The sequence below is a fragment of the Cyrtonyx montezumae genome, unplaced genomic scaffold (assembly GCF_038088225.1).
Source record: "Cyrtonyx montezumae isolate F1298 unplaced genomic scaffold, pur_monq_1.0 scaffold_8, whole genome shotgun sequence".
Classification (NCBI taxonomy): Eukaryota; Metazoa; Chordata; class Aves; order Galliformes; family Odontophoridae; genus Cyrtonyx; species Cyrtonyx montezumae.
This window is the reverse complement of record NW_027072089.1, coordinates 65,011,052-65,031,160: the sequence shown is the minus strand read 5'-3', so window position 1 is coordinate 65,031,160 and position 20,109 is coordinate 65,011,052. Positions and strand designations below refer to the sequence as shown.

Genomic DNA, 20,109 nt, shown 5'->3' with positions numbered 1-20,109 from the left:
CGCAGCTTGACGCTGGAGAGGAACTCCCCGCTTCCAACGCTGCGTTCTGGCCGGAGAAGACAAACCTAACAAAAAGCCGGAGGGTAATCCGAGACGGAAAATCTTACCTCAGCAGCACGTAAGAGGCAGCAGTCAGAAGAACAAGATGGCATTTTAAACACAGATCGCCTCTTGGCAGAGAGTTTGCTCTGCTGCCGGCCTCGGGGCCGGGCCGGGCCCTGCCCGCTCCGCACCTGTCGCCTCCCTGCCCGGGCTGCGGAGCGAAGCGGCCCCGCCGAGCTCCGCTCAAAGGGTTACACGCAACCTTTGCGGTAGTGAATCAAACCACACCGCGCAGACCAATCCTAGCCCTCCCTCCGACTGATGTAATCGTTTCCCACACACTATCAGACTTCCAAATTATTCCCGCCCCCCCCACCCCTCCCATACAACAACAACAAAAAACTTACAAAGGAAACCCGCTTTCGCGCCCGCCGGCCTGCGGGCACCCCTCCGGCAGCCCGAAAAGTTCCAGGGAGGGAAAGCCCCGCGGCCGCTGCAGTCCGGAGGGAGGAGTCAGCCCGGCCAGCAAAAAGTTGTCTTAAAAAAGAGCGCCCTGCTCGGGCCGGCAAACTGCAAACCCAACAGCGGGAGAGATGGAAAGCTGGTGCTTGAGTTTGCTTTGAGTGGGGAAACAGGAGGCAACAGCGGCCGTTTAATTCAATTTATTTATTGGCTACTTTCTGTCGCAGTCGACTGAAACGGAATGATAGGAGTGAAAAGAATTCCCTCCTGCCTTCTGCAGTGACACCAGCAGGTGCTGTCCCTCAGGGGCAGCCCAAAAGGCTCTTCCCTAGGCCTTGCTGGGCCTGGGACCATACGGGGAGAGGCTGCACCCAGGTCCTGCAGCTGACCAGTTCCAGGCAGGAGGAAAACTCTTCTGACAAGGGTGCCTCTCTCAGACCAGAATAAGACGTACAACCACTCTGCTCCTATGAACGGCAAGACTTGGTGGGGCACAGCCAATGGAAGAAACCTGCTGCTGCCTTTCAGACCCACTCAGGTCACGCGTCCTTGTGCTCCTACCCATCCCTCCTCGCCCTGCGTGCGGCCTGACATCAGCTCTGGGGAAGCGCGCTGGCATCTCACCAGGCAGACACCAGCAGAGCTGAGTCAAAAACCCCACTATCCTTATGGCCACGGCTGGTTGCAGTGGTGCTCAGTCATGGTGCCTTTAAAGCCAAGGGACAGGCTGCATGCAGGAATTAAGAAGTTAACATCACTGACTATTAATAGTGCTGTGTTTGCCATCAAGGACAGCGCAAGGCCACGTATCGCCACTGACATCAGAGATATAAAAGACTCCATCAGCAGCAGATGGAATGGCCGGAGCTGAACTTTATAACAGAGGACAAGAGAGAGGAGCGAGGTGAAACCCCATCCCTCTGCAGAGGCAAGGCCGCCAAGGTCCCAGAGAGACTGATGCAAAGTGTAAGAGGATGCCTTGCTCCACAGAGTGCTGTGGAGCACGACCTACAGCCAGAGTGGAGGCACCGACTCACAGTAAGGATTCGGCAATAAACTTTCTGACACTTCCAGCAACAAAAGAGGCAGATAATAATACTTCTCTAGCAGAGGGGTCTTGAAGTGAGAGGGTTCAATCCAACCCTCAAACACTCCCTATCATCCCTTCCGCCCCCCTCTTTTTTTTTAACCACTTAAGATGTGTAGCGTTCCCCATTCAAACTCATTCCATCAGAAATATCACTTCATTTGCAAAATTTATTTGGAACTTAATATCTGCAAAGGAAAATATGGCAGAACTCATTCTGAAAAAAAGCACTGCAATAGTGAAACCACTTAGCCTGCAGCGGGGTTCAGAAAGTTAAGACTGACACTTTTGCCCTGCATCCCTTGGAGAAATGCAGTGAGATACAACAGCACTGCCTGCAACAGTGATTTACAAAAGGCCCCAATTACGTCAGCAGCACAAGGCACCTTCTATTCAAAATTAAGGTTAAGAATGCTAAGCCAACCCGAGCACTATATTGGCTGAACATTCAGTGCTTTACAGTGCAGAGGAGCAGATAACAGACTGCACCATTGTTCTGCGAGGAATTCTTCCCCCCAGCTTTCTTTCTTTCTTTTTTTTTTTTTAAAGACAAAGACTTAAAAATTAAAAATTTAAAAGAACATTAATATTAAACACTTCGCTAGTTCCATATAATGGGTTGTGTATCAGCAGTGCCCTCGTGGTTATTTCATCTCTGAGCCTCAGCTCTTCAACCTCATAGTACCAAGCAGAGCATTTTGCGTGCATCAAGTAATGAAAACAGTATTAGGAGAGAGGACAAAAATGTAAACCCAGACATGTCATGCTCACACTACTTTCCTCCTCCTTCTCCATTTTTATATATGTGCTATTTTTTTTTTCATTTTTGTGCAAAAGAAAACTTAAAAGCGTATACAATTATCACACACACAAAAAAAAAAACAAAAACAAACAACAAAAACCCCGAGGCTTTGAAGTGACATTATGCTGACAATCTTCAGAGCAAATAGATCAGCTTTTGCATCATACAGTCTGAAACAGATCACAGTGTAATCGATGCCAGTGCCAATCAACCTCTGCTGTCCTGGGCTCTGACTCCCAGCTGAGTCTGAGGAGAGAGTACTGGCAATGAGAGAGCATCAGACTGCAACCTAGCAGAGAAAAGGCTTCTGTATGTTAGTTCTTCACAAATTTTCCTTTGTAACAGCCAAATATCACAGGAAGCCATTAAAATACACTGAAGAGTCATTTCAGCTTTCTGTTGTACCAAAAGCTGCACAAAACTCAACATCAATCCAGCAAGTTTCAATATTCATCCCCAAATTTAATGTATTTGTTCAGGAATGAGACACATACCACCAAAGATGCTAATAAGAAAGAAAAGTGAACTGAAATGTATGTATCTTGTACAAGCAGAAAGAGTGATTTATTCTTGATGGCACTTATGTCACAGGCAGATGCACCAAGACTGCACTGATCTGATATGATCATTTTTCTGAAAGCTCTCTGCACTCATGGGCTTACAAGAGTAGAATCAAAGTCGCTGGAAGAGCAGGGAAGCTCTTGGAAAATGCAGAGCTGCTGAAGACTTCAGCTTCACATGCATGTTACCCTTGAACTGCTAATTGCCTAGCTGAATTGTAATGGAAAAGTTGGGGCTTGCTTCTTGGAGCTGTAACCTTTGGTAAAGAAATGCCTGTAAGCACGCTCTGTGCACATCTGCAAAGCAAGCAGCTCATCCAGCCCCAGCCCCAGCCCTAGAGGTCCTCCCCGTTCCCCCTAAGTGCCTAGCAGCACTGAGGCAGCTTTGTGAAGTGAGGGAATTTCAAGCTCTGCAACGAAATAAATATATAGGTCAACCTTGTGGCTCTTTTTGCTTCCTTTGTTACACAGCTCATGCAGGAAAGAAAGCCCTTCAGACAAACTGCAGCAGTAATAGCAATAATTTGCAGATAGGACCACCTGTATACAAGTCATTACACAGCACTTAAAAAAAAAAAAGAGCGAGTTATTTGATCATTGCTTTTTTGCTCTCCACATACAAACATAAAACCCTAGGAAATGCTGAGGTTAAGGTTCTCATAGCAACATTAACTCTCTCATCTGGCGTATACTATATTTAGGTACACATTTAGCTGCCTATGAACAACAAAGGAGAACAATTGTAAGATCAAGATCTTACTCTTTGACTTTCATATTCAGGGTGGCAATCAAAAGCAAAGGGAAAAAATAAAAAAATAAAAGACTTGTCGCTGTTATCAAATCCCAGTTCTGTCCCTCTTTGCTGAGGTATCAAATTTTATATCCATTTCCAAGAGCCAGAAGAACAACTTGACATGAAGGTGAATTGTCACATGATCAGCAGTCATCAAATACTGGTATTCAAACCATCACATTTCTGAGGATCGTGGCAGCAAGACAGGTTTTGGGAAGCACCATAGGATGGGCAGAGAATGACATGGCAGGATTAACACTCCATTCGAGTAAGAATCTATATTTGTATGCCAGCACTTCAGAACTGCTCATGTACAAACACCCCGGCCCAGATTCACCCCAGGTAATTTTAGAGAGTTAAATTCCCCTTTAAGCTGTCCCCTTGAGCTCGGGGACAGACTAACCTAAGAGCTAAAGCACATGATAAAGGCATTTGTCTCTGCTCACCACAGGGAGAAACCAGGCTCCTATCTTGGGACCTCAGTTGGATGCCTTAAGCTGTACTGACTGGATTCAGGCCTTGGTGACTAATCAGGCAAACACGTCTCCCTACAAGACTGGCACCACTGCAGGCTGTAATTGTTGACATTTGAGCTTAAAAAAAAATTATCCAGTGTGTGATGCATATACACAAAGCACATTTAAAAGAACTCACGGGATGAGAACATTCGGTGTCTGATTAAAGTTTGAAACCAGAACACTGTGAAAACAAACCTTCTCTCTTCTCATTCAAAACCACAAGTGAAAATGGACATGTGTTACAGACGCACCTGACAAAACCTGTTCTTACTGTTTCCATCTTCTCAAAACTTCAAGCTCTAATGCCCTCTGTATAGGCTTAGGCTTGCACCATAACTGTGCCAAAGCTTCAAAAATCTCAGCTGTTGACATGGAAAGGTGTGAACTGCACCATGTGCTTCTAAGAAAAAACGGCACCGTGCACATTTTCAAGACACAGGCACTGCCTGTGCAACAAAAGATTTATTCCAGCATGTACTCAACATATTTGAAGGCTGAAGGTTTGGAAACTGCAAGTTGCTACCCTGTAATTTCCATATTTTACAAATAAATAGCAGAATGCAGATTTAAGTGCTACTTGCCTACATACAGACAACACACTGATTTTCTGTCAGTATCTTCTGAAGCTATTTCTCTCTTTCCCACTTCGGCTTAATGCTCACACGCTCATTTAAGTCATTTGACCTATTTGACATTTTTCTGTCTTCCCACTCAATTCCTCCTTTGCCTCTGGTAATTTACAGGTAAAAGAAAGGAGAAAGACTAATTTTCAATCCTCGCAACAGAATAACAATAGGCCTTTATGAATTTTGTTGAAGCTTCTGGGTACCTGCAGGATACTGGAGGTAAGAAAACGTAGGAGGGAATTCAGACAGGCTTTGAAAAAGTAACTGGCTGTAGAGGGGGGAAGGCACCCCACCAGCCAACTCATGCAGTCCTGATCTGGGGCCCAGACTGGTGGTCACAGCACCAGCACAACTCGTTTTCCTCTCTGCCCGTGTCCTCCCCCTACCCAGCACTTACCATTAGTTTTGATCATCAGCCTGCAAATGAGTTCTCATTGCTCCACACAGCTCCTCCCAACAGCAATTGCTTTTCATGCAAAAATGCCTTCTAGTTTCTAGATCCTTTATGTAAGTAAAAAAGATAGCTACACTGTTACACTCCTTTGATTATGTAATGAAGACATTAAGCGGTGTTGCTGGCATTAACCTTTATCTGCCATATACTTTACTGCGCAATTTATCCCTAGATAGTTTGCAGTCGTCCTCAGCTGTGCTCGCAGAATGCATTATTTATTGCCTGAGTTTGCTCCAAGAGAAATGTTTAGAAAAAAAAGTTCTTGCAAACGCAATTTAAGTCCCTAGTAATTCTAAAGGGGGAGATAAAAAATAAAAAAACCCCATAATAATTTCTAATTTCTTGATTAAAATTCTTAAGTAACCAAGCTAGTTACCAAGTATTTAAGATTGTTTTGTCATTATAAATTACTCTTTAGAAAAGCAATTATTACCACATTTTCCTCGCTATACCGGCCTTCGACCACAAGAACCACATTAATTTGAAGCTTGGCAGACAGCATAACGAGGCTCCAGGGAGCAGCCTTCCACAGGACTCAGAAAAATGGTGCAGGCCCCGTCAGCTTAGACCACTGTTTCCTTCACAGTTGGACACTGCAGCAACAGCAGCTGCGGCACTTGCCAACTGAGAGCCCTGGCCACGCTCTGAGCCAAAGAGCTACCTCTGTATAGGGTCTGGCAATAAACATTTAACTTCTCACTATGACCTACTGCATTCCAAGAACAACTTCCACATGCGCAGCCTGCAAAACCCCCCTTCCCTTCCAGGCCTGTCTGAGGAAAAAGGAGCAGGGAACTTACAGAGCAGAGCACAGGAACACCACGAAGAGCTGTACACACAATCAGACTCGGCTCCAGCCCTCAATCTCCAGACCCGTAAGGCTGGTAAAGAAACCAGAAGCCGCTTTTTAAGATGCTTTTGGAAGCTGAAGATGAGTATTTGAAAACACATTCACTTTTAGTGCACAGAAAAATCTTTAGGGTAGCTCCCTGTTATGTAATACAGAAGGAGCCCAGGTTTCTGACTGTGGTAGACACAGTAGCAGAAATAAAACCCAACGTAACATCCAGATGCCAAATAAACTATAATGGGAATATCCAGACATGACAAAACAAATACATTATTTTAAGAACTGGTAGTTATGAAACTGGTCTTAAACGGCAGGAATTCAATTCACCTAGAGTAACAAGAAATGTAAGCAAGTACCATATTTTTGAGACCCAGAAGATGTGGAGACAGTCAGTAACTACAATTGCAATGCAGAACAAGACAAAGACAGACCCTCTTCTCTGTCCTGTACATCTCTCTCCTTCCTCCCCTCCATTCCCACCCTCTCCACTCCATCCTTCCAAGAAAAAAAAAAAAAGAAAAAGTAGAGAAACAAAGGCTATCTGAGCCTGTTTCCTGGTACAGGCAGCTGTAGAGTTCTTAAGGTTTTTTTTTTTTCCTGCAGCTCTGGGGACAAAAAAAAAACTAAAAAAAAAATTAAGCCAAGTCCTCAGCTGAAGCCCCAGATCCTGAAAGCAATATTTCTTGCTAGAGTTGACAGTATCAGGATAAAGAAGAGTTTTCACAACAAGTAGGAAGTTGTACTGGATTACAAGAAGCAATTAACTATCTTTCCAAGAGTCACCTCATTACCCTCCACATCCAAACGTAATGACACTGATGTCTCAGTTCTGGAAGCTACAACTCAGCCACAAGGATTTTCCCATCAAGGCTGAGTTTGTCCTGCTCAAACAAAAGCGGGTGCTTTACCGTCAGCTTAGCTGGGGCATCAGGCAAAGCATCTTTGAAGCCTGGCCATCAATGCCTTCCTCACTGTCTTCCATGCTGCTGGTGACTTTGAGCCATGAGCGTTGGCTGATAGTTGCTACCTTCAACTTTCAGGATGTTTTACAGGTTGGTTTGTCACACACAATAATTAATCCTCCAGAGCTGTTCACATTTGGACAGTATTTTTGTGCAATTTTGTATGCATCAATTGTGTGAGTACAATGAACCCCTCACAGATTGGAGCCTGAGAAAGGTTGTGTCAGTGGCAAGAGAGGGCTTGTATCATCCTCTCCCCAGTAAACGTACAATTCTCATTTTCAACAATTGCTTTAATCACACACTGCTCCATAAAACTGCTAGCTCCACTGTTTCATTTGTAGTAAAATTAGATATTTGAGCAAAACAATAGTTTTCCACAAATTCAAGAATGATATATAGAAGGTTCCTGGACCGATGCAAAGTCTGGGGATATGTCATCGTGACTAAGCTCAAAATTTTGTCTTGAATGCAGCAAGCCCTCACTCCAGTCCGACCCAACTGGAGAAAAAACAAGTGCAACCATATGAGCAATTGATTAACAAATGTCTAGGTGCCTTTCATCAAAGCACCCAGTGCAAGGAGAGACATCAGCATGACACTCTGACATCTCCCTTTAGGCTGTTCCCTGCCACACTGGTGGGACTGACTTGCAGACAGTACCGGGAAGTTTCACACCACTCAGCTCTGTGCATCTGTCCTGAAGTCCCTTCCAAGGGTTTCTTCCAGGCCCATTTGTAACCCCCTTCCTCCTAGGGGGAGCACTGCAAACAAAACAAAACAAAAAAAAAACCAACAAAAAACAACAACAAAAAAAACCCCACACAAGCCAACCCTTTGCTGAGCTCCCAGGGACAAATTCCCTGCTGCCATGGTTACCACTCCAACTTGTCTGGTGGAACTAGAAATAAAAAACTTCCTTGAGAACAGAAGGCTATATAATGTTAGCTCTTCCTTCCTCCCCTTGCTCATCATTGTTAGCCACTAAATCAGCTACATCTGGCATATTTAATTTGGGCTAAATAAAATGTCACTAATTAAAAAGATGCCGAACAAGCAATACATGACATTATAGAAATGAAGAGCTTAGTATCTGAATGCAGCCTATTAGGAACTGAACAGATTCAGCTAGTTTTACCAAAAGCTGCGAAGCAAAGGCAACTAACGGTCCTCTGCACAATCGTACTCATGGCAGTGCCCCCCAGCAGCTCTCCCTTATCACTCAGGTGTACTGAGGTTTCCAAGCATTCCTTCGTGGAGCAGTGGCAAAGCAGCTAGCTCATCACACGTTGTATCGATAGGCTGGAAGTCTGCAGCATTCATTCTAACTTTTAAAAAGAAGATTACTTTGCTAAAGCTACAACAGCTAAGATGTTTGGTAGACCTGCACATGAGCTGTATTAAAGCACCTAATGGTCATGGAGCAGACCCTGAGCAGCAGCAGCAGCCTCCGCCCTCCTCTGAGAACATTTCTGCTAAGTGCTTTGGTCCAGGTTCCCAGCATCTACACATCAGACCACTGGCTTCTCTCTGGTTTTGCTGGTGTTTGGTTATACTTCAAATACCGTTGCTTAATTTCACTCTTATTGATGGTCAAGTGAGATTCAAACATACAGCACATAAACTCCTCACCAATAAAATAAATTTTAACAAAATTCTCCCCAAATGAGTGAGTGCATTGCACTGATAATGCAGCCATACGTGAGGCAATTGGTGTGTGCTTAGTAAAAAGATCACTCTTTTCAGAGTAATCAGTATTCATAGCTCAGTATTCATAAATGACTTATCATCACCATTCCAAACCTTAATATTAGGACCTAACAGGAAGGTGACACATTTCAAAACCATCACACCTTCCACCCCTGTTTTCTGTTATGAAAGTATAAAAACAATCACAGAATGGCTGAGGCTGGCAGGCAGCACTCCACCAGAGATACCCTGAACCAGGCCTGGTGGCTTTTGGAGATCTCCAAGGATGAGACTGCACAGCCTCCCTAGGTGAACTCGTACCAGTGCCAGTGCTCAGTCACCTACACAGCACACAGCCTGGTGTTCAGAAGGAATCACCTGTGTTTCTCATTATGCTGAGTCACGCTATCAATGTTTGAAGTGGTACAGAAACATTTAAAAGTCCATTTGTCAAAAGCCAATGAATAACTGTACAAGTTTAAATACGAGGCACTATGTTGAAACCAATGTCACAGTTTAAAAAAAAATGCTTCCTGATATAGAACTAGATAACATAATGCTAAGAGGTTCGATGCCAGATCTTGCATGAAAGAAAATGCCACTTCTTCATTCAACATCTGCCTCAGATTATTTTACATGGAAGCTGCTGCCGCTCTGAAGCTGTTAAGACACTCAGCTTCCAATTAAGCCATCTTATCTTTGGAGCTGATGGGAAATAAAGCTTTCTACTCCCTATAGACGTCTCCTTAAAATTAGATAATCTGAGACAAATTCCAAATGCATTTACTCTGTGTTGTCCACTCAATTAAACATCTTGCGCAAATGCAATCAACGAGACTTCTCTCTAATTGAAAAGCTTATCCAACAATTTTCATGAGACTTCCATTAAACATTTAAAATAATTAGCTGCATTAGAAAGACATTTATATTCAAATAGCTCACGTGCCTAGTTTCTTTGTTTAGCATAGGCAAATGAATATGAAAAAGAACCCCAGAGAAAAAAAAAACAAATATTTGGTGAATCTTTTCTTTAAGACAATAGACACTCCCTGGAAACCAATTCTGCATGGTATTAAATGGGAAGTCTTTGAACAATGGCTTTATTACTGTAACTGATGGCAGAGAAACCAAACATTTGCAAGACTGAGACAATGACAAGCGATTTTACTCTGTATTTTTGTATTTTACAGATAACAGAAATTGTCACGTTCAAGCAAGCTTTATTTTTCCCCCTCCCCCTCCACTGTTATTAAGAAGTTGAAGAGATCCACAATGCAAAGCCATCAGTAACTTTATTTCCACCCTGACACAAACAACAATTTTCAAAGCATTCTGATGGCTTCACATTTACATCATAGACCTTTACAAATTATGTTGAGAAAAATCTGGGTCATTGAAACCTTCTTGAAATGAACTGTGTAGAAACTAAGAGAACGTAAGGGCGCTGATGTCAAATCTATTTTGCCTTTCATAAGCTCATTTTCTTTTTTTCCAGATTGACTGGCAGAAGGTAGATCAACCTTTGGACATCTTTCTAATTCTGAAGTTTCTACGAGTGAGTGAATTTCACTTCCATCCAACATAAACCATTCTGTGCATGTTGCATATGTAAGAACAACTTCAAGGCAGCTGTGCTTAAAGGGCCAAAGTACAACTTACATCAACACAGATGGTAAGTAAACATCTCACCTTAGGATTCTTGACAACATACTACATCTAATACTCTAAGTCAAAACTTTATTCTCTAAATAAATAAACGTATATGAACAAAAATAGTAACAATGGGTTGTTTTTGGAATTAACTTGAATAGTTAACCAAATTCTATTTTCTTTGGAGTATATTGTTACTGTTGTTCTCCATTTATGTAAACTAGTAATCTTATTCTATAGATTTCAACTTGAAACATCTACCACTTCAGCTCAATCATCACGTCAATTTTTTTTAGCATAACTGCATAGCTGTACACATTTAAAACCATTTTAAAATTTTAAAACCACATTTAAAATTTTACTTCGAAGTGTCTATTAAAAAAGCTACCATGCTAATTTCTAGCCGTCAAACACAAATCCATCCTAACTTCAGCAAATACATCAGATTCTCAATTATCACTCTTTGTTCATTCATTTGGAATTAACAACATTTGTGGGAAAAACATCACTGCCTCTCTCAACTTCAGGAAACTGTGTTTTTGAATGGTGGTTTAGCATAACAGTATATTTTATTAGAAAAACATTCTAAGTTGACATTTATGTAAAAAAATTAGATAACATTTGCTTCTTCCACAATTTTCCCATCCTACTGCACAAGATTACGCACTGTGAAAAAAACAAAACTTGGGCTAGCTGCAGAGCATTAATGACAATTACTCTGTTCAGAAGCTAATTTCTGTCCAACTGTTTCTTGCACTCCCATGAACAAAACGTGCATTGGTCAGACCCAAAGTGGAACTTCCTTATAAGTGGTTTAATAGGTTTCTCGCTAGATTTCTGCACTGTTTCTTTCAATGCACTCAACCCCACTGAAATTGCTCAACCTCAAGTTTCATTGCTCTCCTTTCATCAGCTGAGGCTCTGCCAACATATATACCAAGAATTTCTCATTTTAATATGCAACAAAATAGCTAACGGATGGACTTACACAAGCTACTCTATCAAAATCGTGTTTAGAGAGTAATTGGAAAGGTCCATCTTCTTCTAGATGACTGTGACATATTTCCTCTCCCATATATAATGCCATGTTAAGCCTAATAGCTTGGTCTTCTCTGCAGAGACCATTATTTTCCATGTGTACAGAACAGATTAGATAAACTACTGGGGAGCTAACTTCACTCCAGAATTCAGCATGGAAACCATACTGAGTGGACAAAATCAGCTTAGCACGTGCATTACAGTATCATTCCAATGACTCTGACACCTCACAGTCAAGATGATTTATTTAGGGAACTTTCTTCTCCTTCAAATACCAATGTATGTTTGTTGCATTTGGTTTTGTACTCAAAACAAATGCTGAGAATAGCTTTCCCTATCACAAAAAACACTGGAAAATCAGAGGTCATTTACTTTTTGAAACAGTGGCCAAATGCCTCAAAAATCCACAGTAGAAACTTCTGCTGTCAGTTCTCCTGTGGGCTCTCAAACACCTTTTCTCCCTTCCTCACAGATTCCTTTTTGTTCCTCAAACTCATTCTTTCACAGAATTGGGGTCACTATAAGGTATTAACTACTGAGGTCTATATGTATTTGACCATAAAAGTTCACACTTGTTTCCCGAATCATTTATACGTAGGTCTGTATGTTGAAAAATGCTATCTCAGATGTCTGACCGTTATATGAGTTAAAATACTAAGATGATGTGTGGAAGAACACTAGCTTTAATTAATCTATACAACAAGAATCTAGTTCTAAACTGGTCATTTTTCTTGAGGCCTACAACAGAAGACAAATAAAATTAGCCCTATGGTTGCCAGCATCCCTCCTGATAAATTCTTCTGTTTCTGCCATGTGCAGTAACTGATGAGGAGGCCAGACAATAAGGTGAACGGGCAACATAAATTTCCCATTAGAAACAAAGCTAGACTTGTTCTTTATAAAAAAAGTTCAGTAACTTCAGGGAAGGAAAAAAGGTCTTACATCACAGATCACTATCTAGTTTAATTTTTTTTTTTTTGCACTTCATCCAAACCTCAAAGGAGGTATTCATTTCAGTTCTCACTAGCCACCTCAATCTAAGCACTCAGTCTTCACTTATCATTTAGGTTCCAAGGTCAATGGAAAGAGAAAGAGGCCCTTCAATATATTTTATCTTCAATAGTTTTGCTACCATAAAATGTCATGAATATTCTTGAAAGATATTCTTCTATAACAACTAGTAGGAGACACCCAGATAAGCAACTCAAATTACCTATTTAATCACAGAAATAAAATCTACCTGAAGATTATTCCATTTCTTGACACTGTGAAAAACTAAAATAAATGGTTTCATAATATCACATTTCTTTATTTTTCTATTCTTATGAGTAAAGAAGTATTACTTATGATTTGCTATGTAGAGGTATTTGTTAGAAAGTTCTACTTTTCCTACTGAATAAATTCAAAGGGGAACAGACAAAATTTTGTAATTAACGTTTTGTTTTTGCACGGAGCAACAGAATTTTGAGTGGAGCAAACACAAGGGTCCTTTGGTCAGACATGAGGCTATGAGCCAAGACATGGAAAGCAACACCTTTCTGAAGTAGCATTCAAGTGTTGTTTTTAAAATCAAGAGGTGTTTGAGCAGAAGAACGGTAAAAGATCAGAGCTATCATACCTACCCTGAAGGAAACTGACAGCAGGCGTCTGATACCTTAAGGGTGAATAAACCCAACTCTTGTTACGAGTTTATGCATGACTTTGTACACTGAGTCCCAGTCAACCACTGACACAAGCTTTCACAATAATGAGGTCAGATGCAGAAAGGTTAAGATCACATACAGCAAGAAACTCCTCCAAAGTCAGAGGTTTCCATCTGAAAGTCTTACAAGCAGATTCAAGAAGGAACTGTCCGCAGTTGGCATAAGTAACTATGCTGGATATGTTCACTCACCTACACACCACTTTCAAGCAACAACAAAATGCCAGTGCACAATATGAAAAGGCATTCCTACTGTTTTTTCACTGTAGGTAAGGACCCTCTGAGTCTGCCTTGCACTAATGCACACCTTTTATAATTCAGTATCTAAGTAAAGTATTAATTCCAGAAAATGATTCTTTAGCTGCAGCATATAAACCTAAATTGTAATCACGTTATGAAAAGTTAAATAGGTCCTTTCCAAGTACTGCTGGCCCAGAATAACCCAAAATATGATTATAGTGACAAAGGAGAATCCCTCAGCCTCCTGAAGGATCTACTAAGTCAGTAAAATTGGCCCTGCGAAAGTTTGTACCAACAGAATTTTTCTTACTCAAAAATAATGGACAAAGCCCTTTTATACCAGGAACCAGGTTCTCCACTGAAACACACAGCTGTGCTATGTAATGTAAGTTGCACTCAGACTTTAAATACTTTCTCCTCAAATATTTCTACTGATGTATTTATTGAACTCAGTGAGACTTTACTGATTTGAAATTCCTTTTAAATACTGTCACATTTTGAGGGAAAAGAAATGAGTTTCTACTTCCCTACAATAATAGACTTTAAAGAAAGAGTAACAAAGCACTTCACTGAGAGAAGTAAGCAGTTCCTCTACACTCTCCTTCAATACCTTTACTCAGATACTGTTTTTAAGTAGCATCTCCTGATGTAAGTGTATGTTCAGAAGACACATAATTAGTAGTAGAGATGAAATGAATGACATAGAAAGCAGAGGTTACTGCAAGCTCATGAAAGAATGCAGTCACTGTGAATGATGTCTGGTACTGTTAATATGTTTTACATTATTTTTGCTAGAATTATATTAGTCTCCCTTTCCTTAATGGCTGCTACTTGAATGTAGGGAGATTAACACTTGTAAGATTCTGGCTTAGAGGAAAACAGGCCCTTTGCATCTACATCATCCTCAATCATTTTGCTAAACAGAAATCAGTTAACAATCACAGTTTTTACAGCTGTATGTTAGAGAAAGCTCAAGAAAGAGGCAAAGAAGAAAAACTGATGTGAGCATTTTTACAGGGCTGTAAAATTTACTTCATCATCTGCAGAACTACTAGATTGTTTATTTATTTAAGGGATGAAAGTAATATATAGAAAGCTTTCTACAGAAACTTTATAAAATTCATTCAGCTCTTTCATTTTCATGGTTATACACCAACACAGCAAAGTCTTTCAGCTTAGACCCATTTGGGCATCTGTTCGATGGATGAACTGCTAAAGATATTCAAAGCCAGCAGCTTCCATGCAAGAAATTTCTTGGCCCACTCAGAGAGCCAATCATGTCCCCATCTCATATCACCTCTTGCAGAATTTCCTGCTTTAGTTTAACATTCTGAAATTTCTCCTAGACCAAGTGTGTGATTGCTCAAGTGCTATTCCAAGGAAATAAGAGAGGGCAATCAGAATGAAACTACAGACAGAGTAGCTAGAGTAACCTTGTGCAGCACTCTAAGTTAATTTCTCGTTAGCTAGATTGGCTTTAAGTTCCTCTGTATTGCTCTAAGCACTGCAATTATGTACTGCTCTAAGCTATGCTTAATTAGCTTGTAAGCAAATGCTCATTTGTAGCTCGCAGTGTAACGCAGAACTAAATGTTCACTGAAAGCAAAGGGAAATTACACTGAAGGTACATTTGCACAAATATAACTGGCTGCCTCCTGACAGACTTTGCTGTCTTATTAATATCCTAGAAAATATTAAGAAATGTGTCACATTGTACAAATAGTTCGAAATATATATTCCCCAGTCTTGGAACTGAATGCAGTGCTTTCCTGCCAGCTTCAGCTCAGAAGCACCCTAGTTCTCTCAGATGAAAGATTACGTTTTTCATCTGTTTAGTAAAAAAAAAAAAAAAAAGGGTAAAAAAAGAGACTAGGATGTGAATTATGAAATGTACAGATACTCAAAGATAAACAAGAAGTACGAATGATTTTCACTAAAGCACTTTAAAACCATCAGTCAGAGTAAAACTCAACACTCAGGAATGAAGCTCAACTTCAGCACCTCCCGTGAAGTGAACAGATAATGAAATTAGTACTAGGTTCTTAGGTACATTTTATGTTTTTCTAACACTACAGCCAAAATGCTTTCAGCTTTGAGCATAGCAAGGACATTTTTCAGTCTGAAATTGAATCTGCCAATCAGAACATTTGACAAGGCTGTAACACAAGAGCCAAGGCTCAGTCTCGCTTGAACAAGCTTTACAGTGCTTTGCCAAACTACTTAGCATGTTAAAGAAAAAGGTGCAAAGGTCATCTATGAATATCATTCACAGAATAAAACTATTAACACAGAAATATTTTGAGTATAGAAAATATACGGTTTTACTGTGTGATTAGGTGTCGCTATTCCTGCAATGTCAGCTTTCAACTCTTTGTCTAACCAAGAGGAGGGTAATCTGCACACCTATTTCTTTCCAAATTGATCCACAGAACATTTAGAAGGTGTAAGACAGGACTGCAAGCCATCTATCCCCATATATGTAATACTATCTTCCTTAGGGATGGATGGCTTCTATTCCTCTTACCTATTCTGTCAAGGATAGTGGGAAACATGATTTGGAAAGGCGAATGACAAGACACATAGAGGAACACATGCAAAACTACACACAGTAACTTAAACTTCCCTTACAGATGCAGAACACAGACAATGAAGGCACCTGAAGCTGTTTCTTCAGTGCAGTGGAAAGTGGTGTTGAAACCATTCCTTGAGAATAGGCAAGTACCATACCTGCACAACTCCAAAAAGCAGACCAGTATCTCACTCTGGCCTGATTGGTATGTCTAGGCAATAAAGGGGGTGGCTGGAAAGATGGAGATGCTTTGGCATCTGTTTGATTAAGAAACTAACAAAGCTTTAAGAGCCCTTGCCCAACTTCATCTTCCTCCCATCATAAAAACTCATGGAAGATCGTTTTGGTTTGCTGTTAATGAAATTTCACATTATAAGTCTGCTGGGATAAAATTACTTTTTCTACCTTACCCAGAAACATTCTGTGCTCAGCCCAGGCTCACATCCCAACTCCCAGCTGATGGTTAATTCACTTCGCTTCCAAATGCTAATCATTTCCCCCTCGGCAACAGGAGAAAAAAAACCAAACACTTATTCTTCATGTCATCATGAAGATACATTCAACTCTTGCTTCCTGAAGTGCAGTGGGACAGAGAGGCTCCAGTAGCCCCGGCAGCAGCAGGATCTATGACTGGAGGGAATAAACAATCCTAATGCCAATGGAGGAATATGACACGTAGCTTTTATGAACTGGTGATGGCTTGCCTTTTAACAAGTTCAGGTTGAACTTATTTTTATGTACATTTTGTAAATAACGTTCATATTACAGTCAAGCTAAGCGAAGACTGAAGGTACTTACATAAATTTAACAAAATCACTTTTTAGAACAGTAATTCTGCACTGTAAAGAGAAAGAATAATACAGTAAGAATTTGATAATAATAAGGAGACTATAAATCAAGAGAACAAAGAACTGAAACTTGTCCCATGATGATTTAATTAACTCATCTGTGGTCTTCTAATGCAAAAACGTTATTAAATTCCATCTAACATTCCTTCCATTTAGGAAATGGAACGAAAACACACATGTAAGTTTTAGAGGAATGCATAAACATCCAATTCCCACACCAATGAATTTGCAAGTTCATTCTTCCACTCTGCAACCACACACAATCACCGCCTAAGCAAAGACAGAAATTCCAAACATTTCCCTTTTTAAGTGTGGGCACACTTCACTGCTACAGGTAATTACTGCAAGTCTAAAAAAGCTTTCTTCCTGCTGAGAGTGAACAGCACTAATCCCAATACTTGCACAGACAGTTTGGAAGTGAATAGTGAACACTGGCTCTGCCTGCTGTCCCTAAAAGTGGATGCCAACAATCAAGTTGTGGTGCTGCAAGACTACATAGGATACGCAGTGGCAAAGTTCCTTGCTTTCAGCTGGCGATTACTTGGGTCTGTCTTTCTTGGGTAACAAAGGTGCAAAAGGTTTTTATTCAGAATGTTTAAGTCAGATCAGAATCCAAACCTTGAGTCCTCTTAGCACAGAGGCCGAGGAGAGCTTAGACTCAGTGCAGCAATGCTCATGATGCTGGGTGGCTCCTTAAAGGCTATCAGTATAAAGTTATGACATCTCTAATCCATCTCAGACATCCACTTACAGTGTAAGTGGAATCACTCAGTATAGTTCTGCACCTTTTTTTTTTTTAATTCCCTACTGCACTGATGCTTCCACTAAAGCCCACTTTTGCCTGCCTCACTAAGAATTAGAGCTTCTCTCATCCTTTTTCTCATTTTTCCCAACACCTCTGGCCTGATAGCTTCTCAATTCTATCGACTTCTGATCAAAGTAGAGGATGGCTAAATTTTATTTTCACTGTACTACTATCAAAATATACCAGGAACCTTGTTACACAACAAAAAATATTCAAGGGCTGTGCATACAAAACACAATGCGAATATGCCAATACGCCACTACTATAGCTTACATATATATATAATTGCAATGGTGCTACTACTGCAGAGGGGTCGTTAAGGCAGCTGTAGGCCAGTGCTGCACAGCAGCAGTCCCGCAGGGCTGCCAGTGCAGGCAGTAGGCCGGGCCTAGCGGAGCACCCCCCCCCGCAGTGCGGCCACACTCCTCAGCACACAGCCCGCCTCCAGCATGCTCGCCTCTGGGTAGAGAGCCAGCATGCTCCGGGAGCGAGGTCAAGTTTGTGTCATTAAAAACAAAACAGAACAAAAAACCACCCTCCAACAAATAACATAATTTTTGGTTTGAATGCGAGATATTCTTCATATTTCCAGTAATCAACGTTGGGACTAGAGCTACTGTTCTGGCACTTCACAAAATCAAGAATGTGAAGAGAGTCAATTCTTCCTACCACGCCTCATGATGTAACAGTCACGAGGAAGAAGAAATAGTGGCTTTGAATTCATCCTGGTCCTGGGCCCTGACAGCCTCCAATGCTCTGTCCAAAAAGCCTTCAGACACCCTTAAGGCTGGCTGCACAGTCCAGTGGACTCATTACCACTTTCTTCATTAGTCTCATCTTCAGTAATGAGCTACTGAGATTTTCAAAACCACATGAGCTCACTCCCTAATTTCTTCAAGAGTAATTGGACAGCACATCCGCGTGACACAGGTCACAAGATGACAAGAAATGAGATGCCTTTCCTACATGTCATCTTAGTATTTGTCTGCTGAATTTAGTTCATCTGCTCTGGGAAAATGTTGTTTCTCCAAGTAAGAGGTACCCAGGCAAACGCAAGGTCCAGTTTTATACAGATAGATTACAGACCCGCCACAGAGGCCTGATCTTTCCCAGTCACAACTTTCTTAAAAAAAAAAAAAAAAAAAAATACAGTTAAATATGCTATAGAGCGATGTATGTATGATTTATTTATTTAGCTTAAGAGTCTTGATTTAAAGCTCAAGAACTCTCAAATGATGCATCATGGCCATGGAAACACATTTTACAGTTCAGTCTAAAGGAGAGCCTTGAGCTGAACCTAAAGACTTGCTTCAGTTAATCTAGGTGCAGGAGTTGGCCGTTAAGAGGAGGTAAAAACTTGTTCACTCATCCTCTTGTCAGCATTTGTTTTCAACAAGTCATGTTAGTACATGCTATTCCAATTAAAGATCAAGTACAAAATTTGCTATCTGTCACACACATAAAATTTAACTTGGTACGTGGGGTTTATATAATATAATACAGTTCAAATTTTTATACAACTTATCTTTTCAAATTCAACATCCTTGTCTTCAGAAGAGTCAATATGAAAGCTTTGCAGGAAGAAAAAGCAAAAAAAGATATATTCATCGTAATACATAATTAAAACAATTAAAACTAAGAAGTCTGTTCACACGAGTTCCCTTGACGGGTAACTAGACGTAGAAAAAGAATAACATTAATTCATACCCATTTGTGAACTTAATTTGCTAGAAAAGAGTAAACAATTTTGGTGCACCAAACTGCTATCTGGAATTTTGCCTGGGCTGTATAGAGGGGGGATGTGAGAAATTTGCCCTATTTTTACAGTTGAAAGCTTCATTGACTCACACAAGATACTTTAGACTAATATCCTGTGGCATCGCAGTGACCTACATGTAATTATTGCATACTTTTTCCAAAATATTTGTACACAACCAAAAATTATAAGCTAACTTACCAACCAGTTCTTAGTTTATACCAGCAACACAAAGACGGACTTCAATTAGTGGCGACCTTGCTGTCTGATGTTTTTAGCAGTTTTTTAGATGAATGTTTGGTCTCGGTTTGGTGTAATTTTCTGGTTACCATTTTTCCTACACAAACATATTTATCCAGTTAAGTAAACGATGTCTAAAAACTTGCAGTTGTCCTTCCTCCACACCAGCAATCAGTGCCCCCTCAGACACGCAGTGATTTCATGTTTGTAGGTGCGCACAATTCTCACAAAGACAGACACGGGTCCTGAAGTGCCCCACCGAGTCCCCATCGAGCAGGAATTCCTTCCTGCTCCTGCCTTCACTCACCCTTCCCAGGGCAGAGAGCAGGGTTGTTGAGGCAGTTGTGAGATCCACTGGAGTTTTGCTTGGCTGGTGGCCAGGCGTTGTGGGGAAGGCGGATGGGTGGTGCTTGAAG

The 20,109-nt window shown here is 40.9% G+C and overlaps 1 protein-coding gene across 3 annotated transcripts in view; it reads right to left on the bottom strand.

The window, feature by feature from the left end:
• The window catches only part of GRB10 (growth factor receptor bound protein 10), a 136,658-nt gene that overhangs the window by 27,352 nt on the left and 89,197 nt on the right, over positions 1-20,109 (bottom strand). The window lies entirely within an intron of this gene.